We start from the raw sequence: 13536 nt of genomic DNA on the forward strand, positions 1-13536 counted from the left end.
TTTAGAGGAATTTTTGCTAGCTCTGGGACAGAAAGACAGGGGAAGTGGGCTCAGGGAGTCCTGTTCAAGATCAACCACATAGCAAGAGAAAGATGACAAATGTTAGAGGTCCTTTATGCATTTAGTATTAAAAAAACCCCAACTATACTGGGTCAGGCCATAGATCTGCCTAGCCCTGTATCCCATCTCTAACAGTTTCAAGCAATAGATGCCTACCACAGCAATTTGAGACTCAAGAGTGTGCTGACTAGCAGCATTGTCTGCTCATAAACAGAGAAAATGAACGCTGACCCACCCCAAGATGTAAACCTGCTAGAGGGACTAGCTTCACATCATCTGCTATAAACCATGGTTGAATCCCATATTTGTGAAAAGTTGGTAGTTAATTTAACTGCAAAAATGTTGATGGAAAATGTATTCTTTGTGATAGCTTCTTATCGGAGAATAAATGCCTCATTAATCTTAGACATTTCATGCTAAGAATATTATTGAAGTTAGACAGAATGATGAGCAACATTGTAGGGAGCCCAGATTGCTACATGCAGGAATGCTTTCGCCCATTAGTCTCTCTCCATACTGTACAAGTCACTTCTTTTGTTTCTCAGGCTGCAGGCTGGAGCATGCTGCTCTACCCCTGCTCCACAGCTCCTGATTTAATTAAAAGAAGACAGATGGAATGCAGTGCATTAGTACATGTTCACCTGAGTTTCCTTTATCATCTCAGGAAAAAAGAGTGGAGGAAGAAAGGGAAAAGGTCTTGAAACCAGCATTAAACATTATGGACAAGAGTAAGTCTAAACACAATAACCATGGGTATTCCCCGATATTCTCTGTCTGCTTGTTAGCTGTTTTCACCTTCTAATTTAATGCAAGCATGACAAAGTTGAGCATGTATAAGGTGGATGCTGCAAGTTTACACTGTTTTGTTGTAAAGATAATTTAATCTCTAAAGGAAGAAAATAACAATACCCTATTGTGCCAAGGTGTTTAAAGCTGCGTGAATGCTATGAGTGTAACTGATATTTTGGCATTAAGATTAAGAAAAAGGAAGACTTGACTGTAAATTCTCCATGGGTGAGCAAAGGAAGGCTGCTGTGATAGTCCCTTCTTATATTGCCCATTGGATATTTCTAAATTTTTGAAGCCTTGTCTAAAACAAGGCTTTATGTATTTGATCAGTGTTTTTACTGGGAACAAAGAGAATCAGAGACTTTCACAGTGAGATTTAAAATCTCCCTGTTTCAACAATATGTCCCTGGTAGCATGACTATGAACACCAGATCCTTTCCCAGCTCAGAAAAAAAAAATGTTTCTTGAAGTTTCATTCTCAAAGAGAAACTTTAATCACATGGTCGTATGACTTGGGGACTTATTTGTAAATAGTTTCAAAATGTAACTGCGTAAAAATCTTTCCACTGCACCTTGGAGGTCAACTAAACTTCTTGTGCCTGGTGGCCTGTCAGATAAACAGATATAAATGCAATGTGAGACTGATGAAGCATTATAAGCAAGAAGGAAACTGGGGGTTCAAGAGCAAATTAACAAGGGCTGGCTGTCATGATTGAGCCCATCATCTTTTGACATTCCAGGAACTTGGATCCAGCCTGTCCAATGGGCATTGAGACTGTGCCTGTGCTTTAGATGAACATTAGTGACAAATTTAAAAGGTGGAGTGTTTGGGATGTAAAACGCAAAGTGTTTGCAAAGTGAGAAAGGAAGGAACATTCAGAGGTGGAAACTGTTTGTTCCTGGGTAGTATTTCAGTATAGGCAAGTTTAAATGTATACATTTCTATAATTCTGAGGAAGAAAGATGAGATCAGCTTGAAGAAAGAAACAATTTTCCCATTTCTCACAGTGTCTTTGAAGGTCTACTTCACCACAAAACATATCCATTCTTTATGAATATTGAAACACTGAGCATTTGTACAGTAATGAGTGTTTGAAAAGTATTTTTTCTCTACTACATGCATCTCAGTCAGTCCAGCTAAAATTTTCTCCTGTAACCAATACAAATTATTGTCTTTTTACTTGATTGGAAAGGTCATCCTGAGATTTATATAGAGTCGTTAAATAGGACGTAGAATATCAGAAAAACAAACAAACAAACAGTGGAGTGAATCTAGAAATGGTACATTTGAGATTTGCAGTGGGAGGCGAATCAGCTCAGACTTTTACTCAATATCAGTCTTTCACAGGATCTTCCATCAGAAACTTTTTAAACTAGCAGACTAAACTCTTTTCTCACTGTGAGGTGCAGTGAAATAATATCCTTGTTTCAATCAATTTTCATCATTGGCCCAAATTAATTCCTAGATTGGTAAAACATTACAGACTTTCATCAGTAAACACCCTCAGTTCACATTGAGTTTGGCTGTTAACTAACTGGTTTATTTGAGTCTTCTCACAGCTGTATAGAGATACATGGAAAAGAAATACTGAACTAGCAGTCTCTAACATCAATCAATAAATAAAACATACACTATAAGAAAAGAAGAGATGAAACTAAGGAGATACACTAATCATTCCTATTACTCATAAACTCTTTTGAGGCCATAAACTATTTATCATAAGTCTTTATTTTCAGGTATGGTTTTATAGACTAGACCAACAGAGTTCTAGTTCTGATGGGGAGGCCTTTGAGTACAAAAGCAACCAAAAATAGATTATAATACCATATGATCTGGCATTATGCCACATTTCTGGTTCTCTAGAAAGGCATTCTTGTTTCCTAAATTTGCTCCCCCTAGATACATCCCTGCTGGGTTCATGCTTCAGATTAGACACTTGAATTTAGATGCTTACATGTAGGCACGTTTAAGCTTCCATTAACATCAATAAATTGAAATTAATCTGTATAACCTGGTGTGATTTCCATCTATCTGTTTCTAAACTTCAGGACTATCCTGGAGGATAATGCTCCAAAGAGAAAAATATTGTGCTTTAAGTCTGAATATGAACTATGCTGCATGAGGAAACATATAGTTTAAAATTTGCAGACAGCGAGCATTATTTCAGGGCAGGCTCATTTGTAGAGCAATAGTGTCTTTTAGCTGGTGTTAAAAAATGTTTTTACTCAACATGTCTGGTCTGTGGCTCATGATATACACATGTTAAGTACTAAAGCTATAACTCACAGAGCACTTTATCTTTCCTTGCCCTGCTGCTGGCACCATTTTCTTAAGTATTTCACATACTGACCAAAGTTAATCACGTTCATTGTCAAATTGTTGAGAACCTTGCCATGGTTTCATTTTTTTCCTATATAAATTATAAGACTTTAATGATGAGATATGGAAATCATATGGCCTCTATTCAAATCAAGAAGCTGATAAAAAAGAATATGTCTTATTAGGTAGACATTAAAACAGTTTCCTGCAATTCACAGCCTGGCTGCTCTGACTTTCACCTCTGGTTAAACAATTAAAGGACCAAAACTAGAAGAGAAAGCAAAGAAAGAAGAAAAAGCCTAATTATTGTTTTCAGCAGTACAATTAGCCTCTTTAATTGCCTATCCTCAGTGATTTAAGCAAACTCTAGGAATCTTCAGGGAGATAAACATTAGCTATTTCTGGAACAGCTAAGTGAATCTAAGAAGGGGAGGCTAAATGCAAACATTCAAAGGGTATTTTTCCCAAAATGCAGACAAAGCAAACACTGATCACCTTCTTCCAACCAACAAAAAGCAAATCCATTTATTTACTGGTTTTGGTGTTTAATGAGAGTTTTGTAGTGAAATCTGTCTATCAAAGTATGGCTGTCTCTTGTCTTAATAATTTCATTTCACTTTCTTCTCCAAGTCTTTCGGAACAAAAATTAAGCTAACTCAATGGATAGATGTTCCCTGGTGTCTTTGTCTACCACTCCTTGAGATTCAATACAGAATTTTGTCAGTCCTAAATGGTGATAAGTATCATGATAACTTGCTAATTTACCAGAAGGTAATGTTTCAGGCCTATTACTAAGTGATATATATAAAATGTATTATCAAAAGAATGTGCAGATTCTTTGTTAGACTTGTGACACATTCATAAAGTATCTGTGTTTGCTGATCTTTCTTTGGCAGGTGCATCCTCCATATTTCCCCAATATGTTCCCTTGTTTACAATCTTGCAGCCAGCTTGTTGACAACAGATATTTTCTGCTATTGTGGCTTCATAAAAGCAAGTGGAGTTCTTGCTAATTCACTCACTACTTCATTTTCAGGCAGAAGTATAACTTGGGATTGTGCCCTTTTCTATGCACCAAGTCTAACCAGAAGGTTTTTTTAAATCAAGTTTAGTTCCCTGCTTTATTGGCTTTTCATGACCTTTGTATGTACTGGATGCAATTTCTCCCTTATCCCAAATCATTTCATCATTCTTTGACAGACAGTTTAATTAACCAACAGGCATTTGGATCTTACACTTTGTTATGAAATGCAACGTGTGTCAACTTTGGGTTAGCTTTTGGGTTGGGATATTCATCAAACTTATTGTAATACAGTCATTTTTTCCCCCTTCATTTCCGTTAACACATAAATTAATGGATTGCAAGGCCAGAAAGAACCATTGTGATCAACTCATGTAACCTCTCACATAAAACAGGACAATGAATGTCATCCAGAGTTTTATCCACCTATCCATTCTGTGTGCCCCTATCCAAGTGCCTCTGAAATAAACAGGTCACATTTCTTCTCTCATCTCTGTGTTTTCAGGATACTCTGCAAGCTTTTTGGTTTTTATGCCCTATTCAGGAATGATTTTCTATTTTTGTCCAACCCAGAGTAATTGTGCTCCCATATTAGACAGTGGCTATGAATCAGAGATATATCGATAAGAACAGGCAATCTGTAACCCCTACTTGATCATGTGTTTGAACAAGGTAATTTCTTATATTTCATTTTAATAGCAGTGTTTATTTTCTTACTCAAGCTCTGAAAAACAAGCTTTCTTTGCAGTTTCTGTTTTCATTGTGAAATACTGACCAAAGCTACCAGCCTCATGAAACATCATGACTCTGTTAAGCTCATGATGAAATCTGTTGATGTGAATAGGTTCAAGGGTAGAAAATTTTCTAGTAATGGATTCATATGGTAATGAAGGTGTTAAAGCTAAAAGGTTTTTAAAATATGTGTGCTCTGACAGGAGTGGGGAACATGCTGAATCACTTACAATGATGAATATTTAAAAATAGGGCACAGATGTCTAATTTAAATACAGAAATTTTCTTGGCATCTTACTAGTTGTTACTACATTTTTTTAACACGTATTTTATTCACACATTCAAATTTACTTGCTCTGATTTGCTTTGTCAACTGCAGGAGGCTGACTGATAATCCACACTTTGAAAGCTGCCAATGCCTCTCAAACAAATGTGAAATTTAAGTTTGCAGTATGGACTTCAAAATTGTTCAAAACTTTTAGTTGCTTTGTCATTAAGTTTGGTGGGTGAAAGTGCTTTTCTGATGGATGAGAAAGAAGAGTTAGAGGGTGAAATCCTGGCGCCTTTGATATCATGACAGACCTCCCACTGACTGTAATGGGGCCAGAAGTTCACCTGCTGTTATCTGCTTAGCTATCTGTCTGTACATTTTTAATGTACTCAGGAAAGTGGAATCTGAACACTAGTTTAAAGCCGAGATATGGAAATACCTCTTCTTCCTAAGTGACTCAATTGATTCTGAAGCCTCTAAGATGTGAGGAGCTGCTAATCCTTTCTAAAGCAGCTTCAGATGATGCAATATAAAGAAAAATATATTATTCAAGTAACCTGTTTGTAGTGTGCTTAATGTTTCTTTACAGCTTGATTTTAAATACAGTTTATATTCTTTAAAAAAGAAGATAAAATTATTTTTTAGTGGAATTAATTTCTGACAAAATATATTTCTTGTACAAAATTTTCATTCTAGTTAACATATTTTCTTGAGAAAAGATGAAAATTACCTTCAGCTGTGTTTTGTTAATTTTTTTCAGCTTTTTTTGACAGGACATTTTTAACAAAAGAAAACAGCTTATACCTCAGCTGGGTAAACAACAAATGAAAATCAGCTTTTAGATTAGTCCTTCTCTCAAAACCCCACATACCTATAGTGCTTTTAAATTTCTACACACACAAAAAAAAGTCTGGAGCCTTTCACCTAGCAATAGAATTTGGTATACTTATGATCTAGTTATTCATATGAATTTAAAAAACAAAATAGTGAGACTGTTCTTTCTTAAGATACCATAATCAAGCTGACAAAGTTTGTTCTAAAGAGCCTATCAATTCCTTTTTTCATCATCATCCAAATATTAAATACAGTATTTAGTAGGTCCATTATGGTAATGCTTATGAAGTCTCTTTCTATTCCTAGTGCACACAGCTATTATTATATTCATTTCGCTAGCAGATTAAACTAAATTGTATTTAGCTCATCCACACAATGCAGGAATCGTTATGGGAAATTCAGTGCCATGGATCATACAACAAGTAAGAATAGATGGCTATCCCATTTGGGTTTAGGACTAAAATCTATGAATCTTCATTTATTCCATGCCTTCTGACTAACAAAAAAGGCATAGGTTTGTTTTCTCTAAAATGTGCATGTGTCCTTCTATTAAACATCACTGGCAGATATATAAGTATTAATAAAATAGCTTTGTGAACGCCTCAGAGAATTACTTGAGGGGAAGAAACCAATGAAATTATATGGGAAGGTGTTAGTATCAAACATCAAGTATGTTCCTGATCTATCAGCAATGGCAGACCTAGCTAAATGTGATGGGTGTGCTAAGCCTCCTTCATGAAGGTTAACACAAAGGAGGACTTTAATGGCTTTTGGTTTTGTGTTAGATAATACAGGCTACAAGTGAAGGCATTTCTTTCTGTTGTCCATATTTCACCATCTTCATAATCTTTAATGTGTTCCCAAAAATGCAATGACTCTGAGTTTGGTTGAGCACTTGATGCACACAAATACTTTTTGGCCTTGCTCTGACAACTGCTTTCTTTCCATTATACTCACAACTTCTTTTTAGCTTTTTGGAAGTTGGTTTACTAGGGAAACTTCTGTGGATGGTTCCAGCTCTGGTGATTACTATTTGCATATTTCTATTCATGAACCTACTGCACTATCTTAACGTGCATGCCATGCAGGCTGAAAAACTGGGTCTTTATTTATTTAACTGATAATCCTCGTAAAATTACTCCTCTGGATACCTATCAAGTGATATTCATTAATTTGAGTAATACATACAGAAAATATAATGTGCACTTGAAGCTATACACTCTTTAATTAAATATCAGCATATAAAACGGACAGTGAACTATTAATTTTTTTGCTATTATGAGCTTTGCAGCTGATATGGCAAACAAAATGCTAAAACACATCTTCCAACAGGGAAACAAGGAACATTACTTCTGTTTATGAACTTTGTCTACTTAATTTGTGCATGGAATTACTTTCCAAAAAATAGCAACTGTAAAATGAATAAATTACATGTATTTTTATTGAAAAGATTATAACCATAGACATCAGGTAACATATGGTGCAATATTTATTATTTGATAGCTAATAAGACGCAGAGAGTGAAAGAGAGAGAGAGAAAAACAATATGCATATGATTTTAAAGGTAGTAAAAGCATCAAAGTAATAAAATTATGCCTTTGGGTAGGTTATGCCTTTGGGTAGGAGTTTCCAGAAACGGGGCTAAAACCTGTGTCATGTAAGGTAATTATGACCTGCTGACAAGGTGAGTGGTCATCGCTTCAGTTTCTCATGGAGATATTTGTGATTTAAAAGTCCTGCAATACATAAAGAAAATGGTAAGTTTGCCTTGATTACCAGCAACATTTTGTATTTGGTTTCAGAACTTGTTTCCCTGGGGTATTATTATAATACGTAGGGATATTTATATAACATATAGGAAAAGATTTTTTTCTTTATTACAGATTTTTCTAGAATACTATTAATTGACAGGGATAAAATCCATTAGCAGAACTCATTATTTTTTAAATTTTAATTTATTTACACTGAGAATACCTCCTCCTCAGATTATTAGCTGCACTATTATTAATAATAATTCTTCTTTACTTTCCCTTTATTAAGACAATTAATTTATTTTTTTATGGGGATGAGCACTATCATACGGCCTGAAAAATAGATGAGGAAAGTGGTAATGAAACAGTACTGGGTGCTACATCTGGGATCAATTCAGCTGTATTCCATATTAGGTGTGGTATGAAACATGCATTATTATTCATATGTTATTAAGTAAGTAAGGTGTTGGCTAGTATAGAGTGGACATAAATTGTAGGTGAATTTTGTTGCCACATTCTGTAAAGCCCAATATTTAATTAATGTGAACAGATATCTTAATCTCTTCCATATTTCTCTAAAGAATAGAACTAAAATATTGAAATGTAACTGAAGAAAATAATTTGCAAATTTTTGCTGTGAGTTTTTGAACTGCTTTAGTATCGTGTTGTACGGTAAAGGCAATCACAGGGTATCCAAGAACAACCACAGTAAAGACCAACTATACTATAAAAAGATCAAGAATCTGCAAAGAGTTGGGTGAAGGTTATGTGTTTTTACATAGAAATTGCAGGCTACTTAATGCAAAATAATTTGGCAATTCATATTCGTTGTGATTTACTTATAGTAGATTTTTTTGAGAGATTGTGAGGCTTACTTTGGATTGACTGTAACATAGGCTTTCTACATCCAGTAACATGAACATAGGAAATTTGAAGCTTTCTTGAGTCTAAAAATCTGTCACACAATCATCTATCTGTAATGTTATTCTGTACGGATTTCTTCATGAATTATATATAGGTTAAAAGAGTTTGCCATAAATAGTGGGTTCACAGAAAGGACAGGATGAACATTTGAACTCATTGGTAAAAGGGGGAAGCCATTTTTTACTGTCTCCTCTCAACTTGCAGTCACCCATCTAATGCAGCCGGCTACAAATGTAACATTAGTTCAACATTAAAATTCAATAAGCCTCTTTCTTAGTTTCCCCAGCAGGTCTCAACTATTGCACAGACAGGAACTACGAGGCTGCCGCTGCAGCTCTTCCCAAGCACTGTGAGGAAGTGGGTAACACCATGCCTTTGCTTGACTTACGTAAGTCAGGTAAACGAAAAACTTAAAATTGTTGTTTAAGCCTGTGAGAATCACTTAACCCTGTGAGGGTTTTTTTCTTCCTTTTTTTTTTTTAGCTTTTTTTATCTTTCATAAATTTTTGTTTTGTTTTGGTTTGTTTTGGTTTGTTTTGTTTTGTTTTGTTTTGTTTACAACAGCTAGAAAGGAAATGAGAAAGTTGAAAAGAGAAAAAAAATATATCGATTGTTCCCAGTGCTATGAAGAATGTCCACAGACATGAATGGGTAACAGTAGTGTGAAATGGTAATTAATCATTCACTTAGTGGATAAGCAGTCTGTGTGGGAGTGAAAAAGGGAGATAATTCTGGTTTTGTTTCCAGTGCGATCAGATATCAGGAGAAACACCACTACAGCTCATTGAGTTATATGAGTATAAAGGAAAGTTTGGTGTGTACATATTCTCTCAGAAAACTGTTTCTATGAACACATTATGTGTGCATATTTATTAAATTGTGCATGTATTACGTAAGTGAGATTGAGAAACAAGGAGAATTGTAACCTTCCAGACAAGTTACGGAAAATGAGTACACCCCAAACGTGCTAAAGATGATGCTGCACAATACAGTTCCCAGGCAAATAATGCTGGTTTTACTACTGGACAATGCCTTTATCACAGAATCATAGAATTGTATAGGTTGGAAAAGACCTTTAAGATCATCGAGTCCAACCGTAAACTTAACACTGCCAAGACCACCACTACACCATGTCCCTAAGCACCTCCACAATTTACATTGTGAAAAGGAATAAAAACGTTAGTTTTCTAATGAGGATGCAAATATAACTAAATACAAACTTCGTGATGAAACAGTTGTGTTAAGAATCTAATCCTGGTTAAAACTATAACATAAAATGATGTTAAGGTGCTTAGAATGAGATAGCATTTGTTAATTCTTCTGGTTTAAGCTCTAAGAAAAGAAGTCAAAAAGGTAGTTTTCAGGGATGATTAATTATGCTTTTTGAAGAGAATAGACACATCATTTTCTTACAATATTTTGATACTAATGCATGTAAATGTATCTGAAATGAACTGTGAAAAGACAAAGAGTGATTGTATTCTTTTCCTGTAGTTTTCTAAATATCACCTTTGAGGACTCTGCTTCTGTACTATCTCTCTAAATTGTGTTTCTTTCCATCAATCTACATTGCTAAACTTACTTTCCTAATTCCAGAAATCTTAAATTCATTGCTTATTCAGAACCATTTACAACACTTTTACATACCATGATCTCTCAGTCATGGCAATTTTAAATAGCTAGTTGCTTGTCTCAGGTTTCAGAAAACAGAGAAATATTGTTTTGCTTCAGCATACAATTACGGATTGACTCTGTAAGCACTTTTTGTGTGTACTTAACTGCTCAACTGAATAGCAGACTTCAGAGGAGTTGTCCTTATGACTTATTGTACTGATGTGATTCTGTTTTGTCTTTGTCTCTCTATACAGAAGGCTTATTTGTCAAAAAAATACATATTCTAGAACATGCTGAAATTAGACGTGGTTCAGGAATGTATAAAAATACAAGATTTTTTTTTTTTCAGAATGATTTAACAAACTGCAAATAATGAATAAATAATCTAAACATTGCCACTTCTGAAATGCTGTTCATCTGAAACCTTTAAGCAGTTCTGAAGGGGTTTCTTTTGTGAAAATACTAAAGCTCATTATAAACATTTAGCTGAAATACTTTGAAGTGATTTTACTGACTTCCAAAGCTGTGATGAACCTGTTCAGTGAAAACAAAACATTTTGACCAACTCTACATGTTATTTCTCAAAGAATCTGAAAAAGAACAAACAGGTGCCCAGCTATTCTTCCTATATATTTTCTTTTCTTTTCTTTTCTTTTCTTTTCTTTTCTTTTCTTTTCTTTTCTTTTCTTTTCTTTTCTTTTCTTTTCTTTTCTTTTCTTTTCTTTTCTTTTCTTTTCTTTTCTTTTCTTTTCTTTTCTTTTCTTTTCTTTTCTTTTCTTTTCTTTTCTTTTCTTTTCTTTTCTTTTCTTTTCTTCTCTTCTCTTCTCTTCTCTTCTCTTTTCTTTTCTTCTCTTTTCTTCTCTTTTCTTCTCTTTTCTTCTCTTTTCTTCTCTTCTCTTCTCTTCTCTTTTCTTCTCTTCTCTTTTCTTTTCTTCTCTTTTCTTCTCTTTTCTTCTCTTTTCTTCTCTTTTCTTCTCTTTTCTTTTCTTCTCTTTTCTTCTCTTCTCTTTTCTTCTCTTTTCTTCTCTTCTCTTTTCTTCTCTCCTCTTTTCTTCTCTTCTCTTTTCTTCTCTTTTCTTCTCTTCTCTTCTCTTCTCTTCTCTTCTCTTCTCTTCTCTTCTCTTCTCTTCTCTTCTCTTCTCTTTCCTTTCCTTCTCCTTTCCTTTCCTTTCCTTTCCTTTCCTTTCCTTTCCTTTCCTTTCCTTTCCTTTCCTTTCCTTTCCTTTCCTTTCCTTTCCTTTCCTTTCCTTTCCTTTCCTTTCCTTTCCTTTCCTTTCCTTTCCTTTCCTTTCCTTTCCTTTCCTTTCCTTTCCTTTCCTTTCCTTTCCTTTCCTTTCCTTTCCTTTCCTTTCCTTTCCTTTCCTTTCCTTTCCTTTCCTTTCCTTTCCTTTCCTTTCCTTTCCTTTCCTTTCCTTTCTCTTTTCTTTTCTTTTCTTTTCTTTTCTTTTCTTTTCTTTTCTTTTCTTTTCTTTTCTTTTCTTTTCTTTTCTCAGTAGAATAAGCATTTTATATTTCTGATAATGTAGTTGGTTTTAGAATGTGCTTGTGAGGTATTAATTATATATTAGCATGATACTGAATATTTAAAGTATAACACTGGGGAATAGAATTATGGTTAAATATTTCTATACTTATAAGAATATTTGCTCAGTAGAATGATTATATATCTTATTAAATATAATAAATGAATGTAATTTTTTAGGTTTTTTTGTAGAATGTAATGCATGTGGATATCACTTGTATGTATATTTCATTCATTTATCTAATTATTGGTGTTTCAAGCTATTTCTGCATCACTTGTGCAAATCTCTACTTAATTTAATTCAGATGTAACTTAGCCCTTACTTTTTACAATCACTTAATGTGCAAACTATGATGAAAATCCCAACATTTATTGATTTGTTATCAAACATAGCTTCTAGAAAAATTTCAAATTTCACATTAAACATTTTTTGATTGGGTTTGCTTTTTTTCTTGGAGAATTATCTTGTCATATTCTATCTGGCACTAGCTAAAAGCACAAAGGACTCTAGGAGCTGCAAGGAAAATACAGCTGTGGTTTTTTTCTGTCCTTCTGCCTTTTTTTTGTGTTCATGGTGCATACACCAAGATTTATTTTACATTAATTTGGGACATTTATGAAGCAAGAGCAAAGTTTTTCACATGCATTAAAATTTTAAAAGCTTTGTAGTAAGTCAGTAGGTTTATGCTCTCATGTTTAAATGACAACATATAATTCACAGGAAAATAACATGATGTCAAGCTACTCTAAGCAAAAGGGTTTTGCGAGACATTGTGTTCTTTTTTCTCAGCAAGAAACTTGTCGGACCCCTGAGACTCCTTAATTATATTCTCTCTAATCTACAAGAGTAGTTGTTGTTGTTCTTTCTTTTTTTAAATAGAGTTTGCTTGCCAGGTAGGTTTATAAATATCCCCAGTGTCGCAGTCATCTATGAAACACACATAGATCTTTAGGCAAGATGTTTAACATTACTGGGTTTCTTTAGCTATTACACTGGTGCATGCTAGCTATAGGTAAAAATGCTATCAAGAAAGAGCTCAGTGATCTAGCTAGACCAGAATCCTCCCCCCTTACTGTTTTCACAACAGCTTCATGAGGGTTAGCACCATCCAGACGACCCCAGCTGATACTGAATATATAGGGCAGTGAATGTATTGACAACAAAAATTTCAGGAAGAGAACGCTGATGGCTCGTTATTTACCGCTTTACAGAAACAATGCCAGTAGAAGTGGAATAAACTTAACAAAAGGAAATGTCAAACAAGAAGTTTAAAATTCAAGGCTACTGGTCTATAGCCTGGCTTTCATGGAGCATCCCTCTGCTCTTAATTCTAACAGTGAGGGCATACCTAGCCATACTGGCTTAGCCGCTCTTCCAAAGCTAGAGAGCAATGATACCTCCTGAAAATGTGGCTGTGGCCCTAATGAATATTGTGAGGAACATGTAAAAGACACCTTTCTAGCAGATAAGAAAGCCACAAGGTTTGATGCACTCTTAGGAGGAATTCTTCACAGCAGTTATAGGTAGTAATTAATCTCACCTAATTTTGACCACAGAAAAGATAATAATCTACTTAAGCTAATCATCTAAGTCCTCTTTTTAGGTAACGGTGAGGCTGTCTCTTTGAAAGGATAAGTCCTAGTTTTGGACCCACATATTAGGTTGGGAATGGTTCCTCAAGGGTTCACATAAGGAAT

This window comes from Mycteria americana, chromosome 3 (genome assembly GCF_035582795.1).
Source record: "Mycteria americana isolate JAX WOST 10 ecotype Jacksonville Zoo and Gardens chromosome 3, USCA_MyAme_1.0, whole genome shotgun sequence".
NCBI classification, from domain to species: Eukaryota; Metazoa; Chordata; class Aves; order Ciconiiformes; family Ciconiidae; genus Mycteria; species Mycteria americana.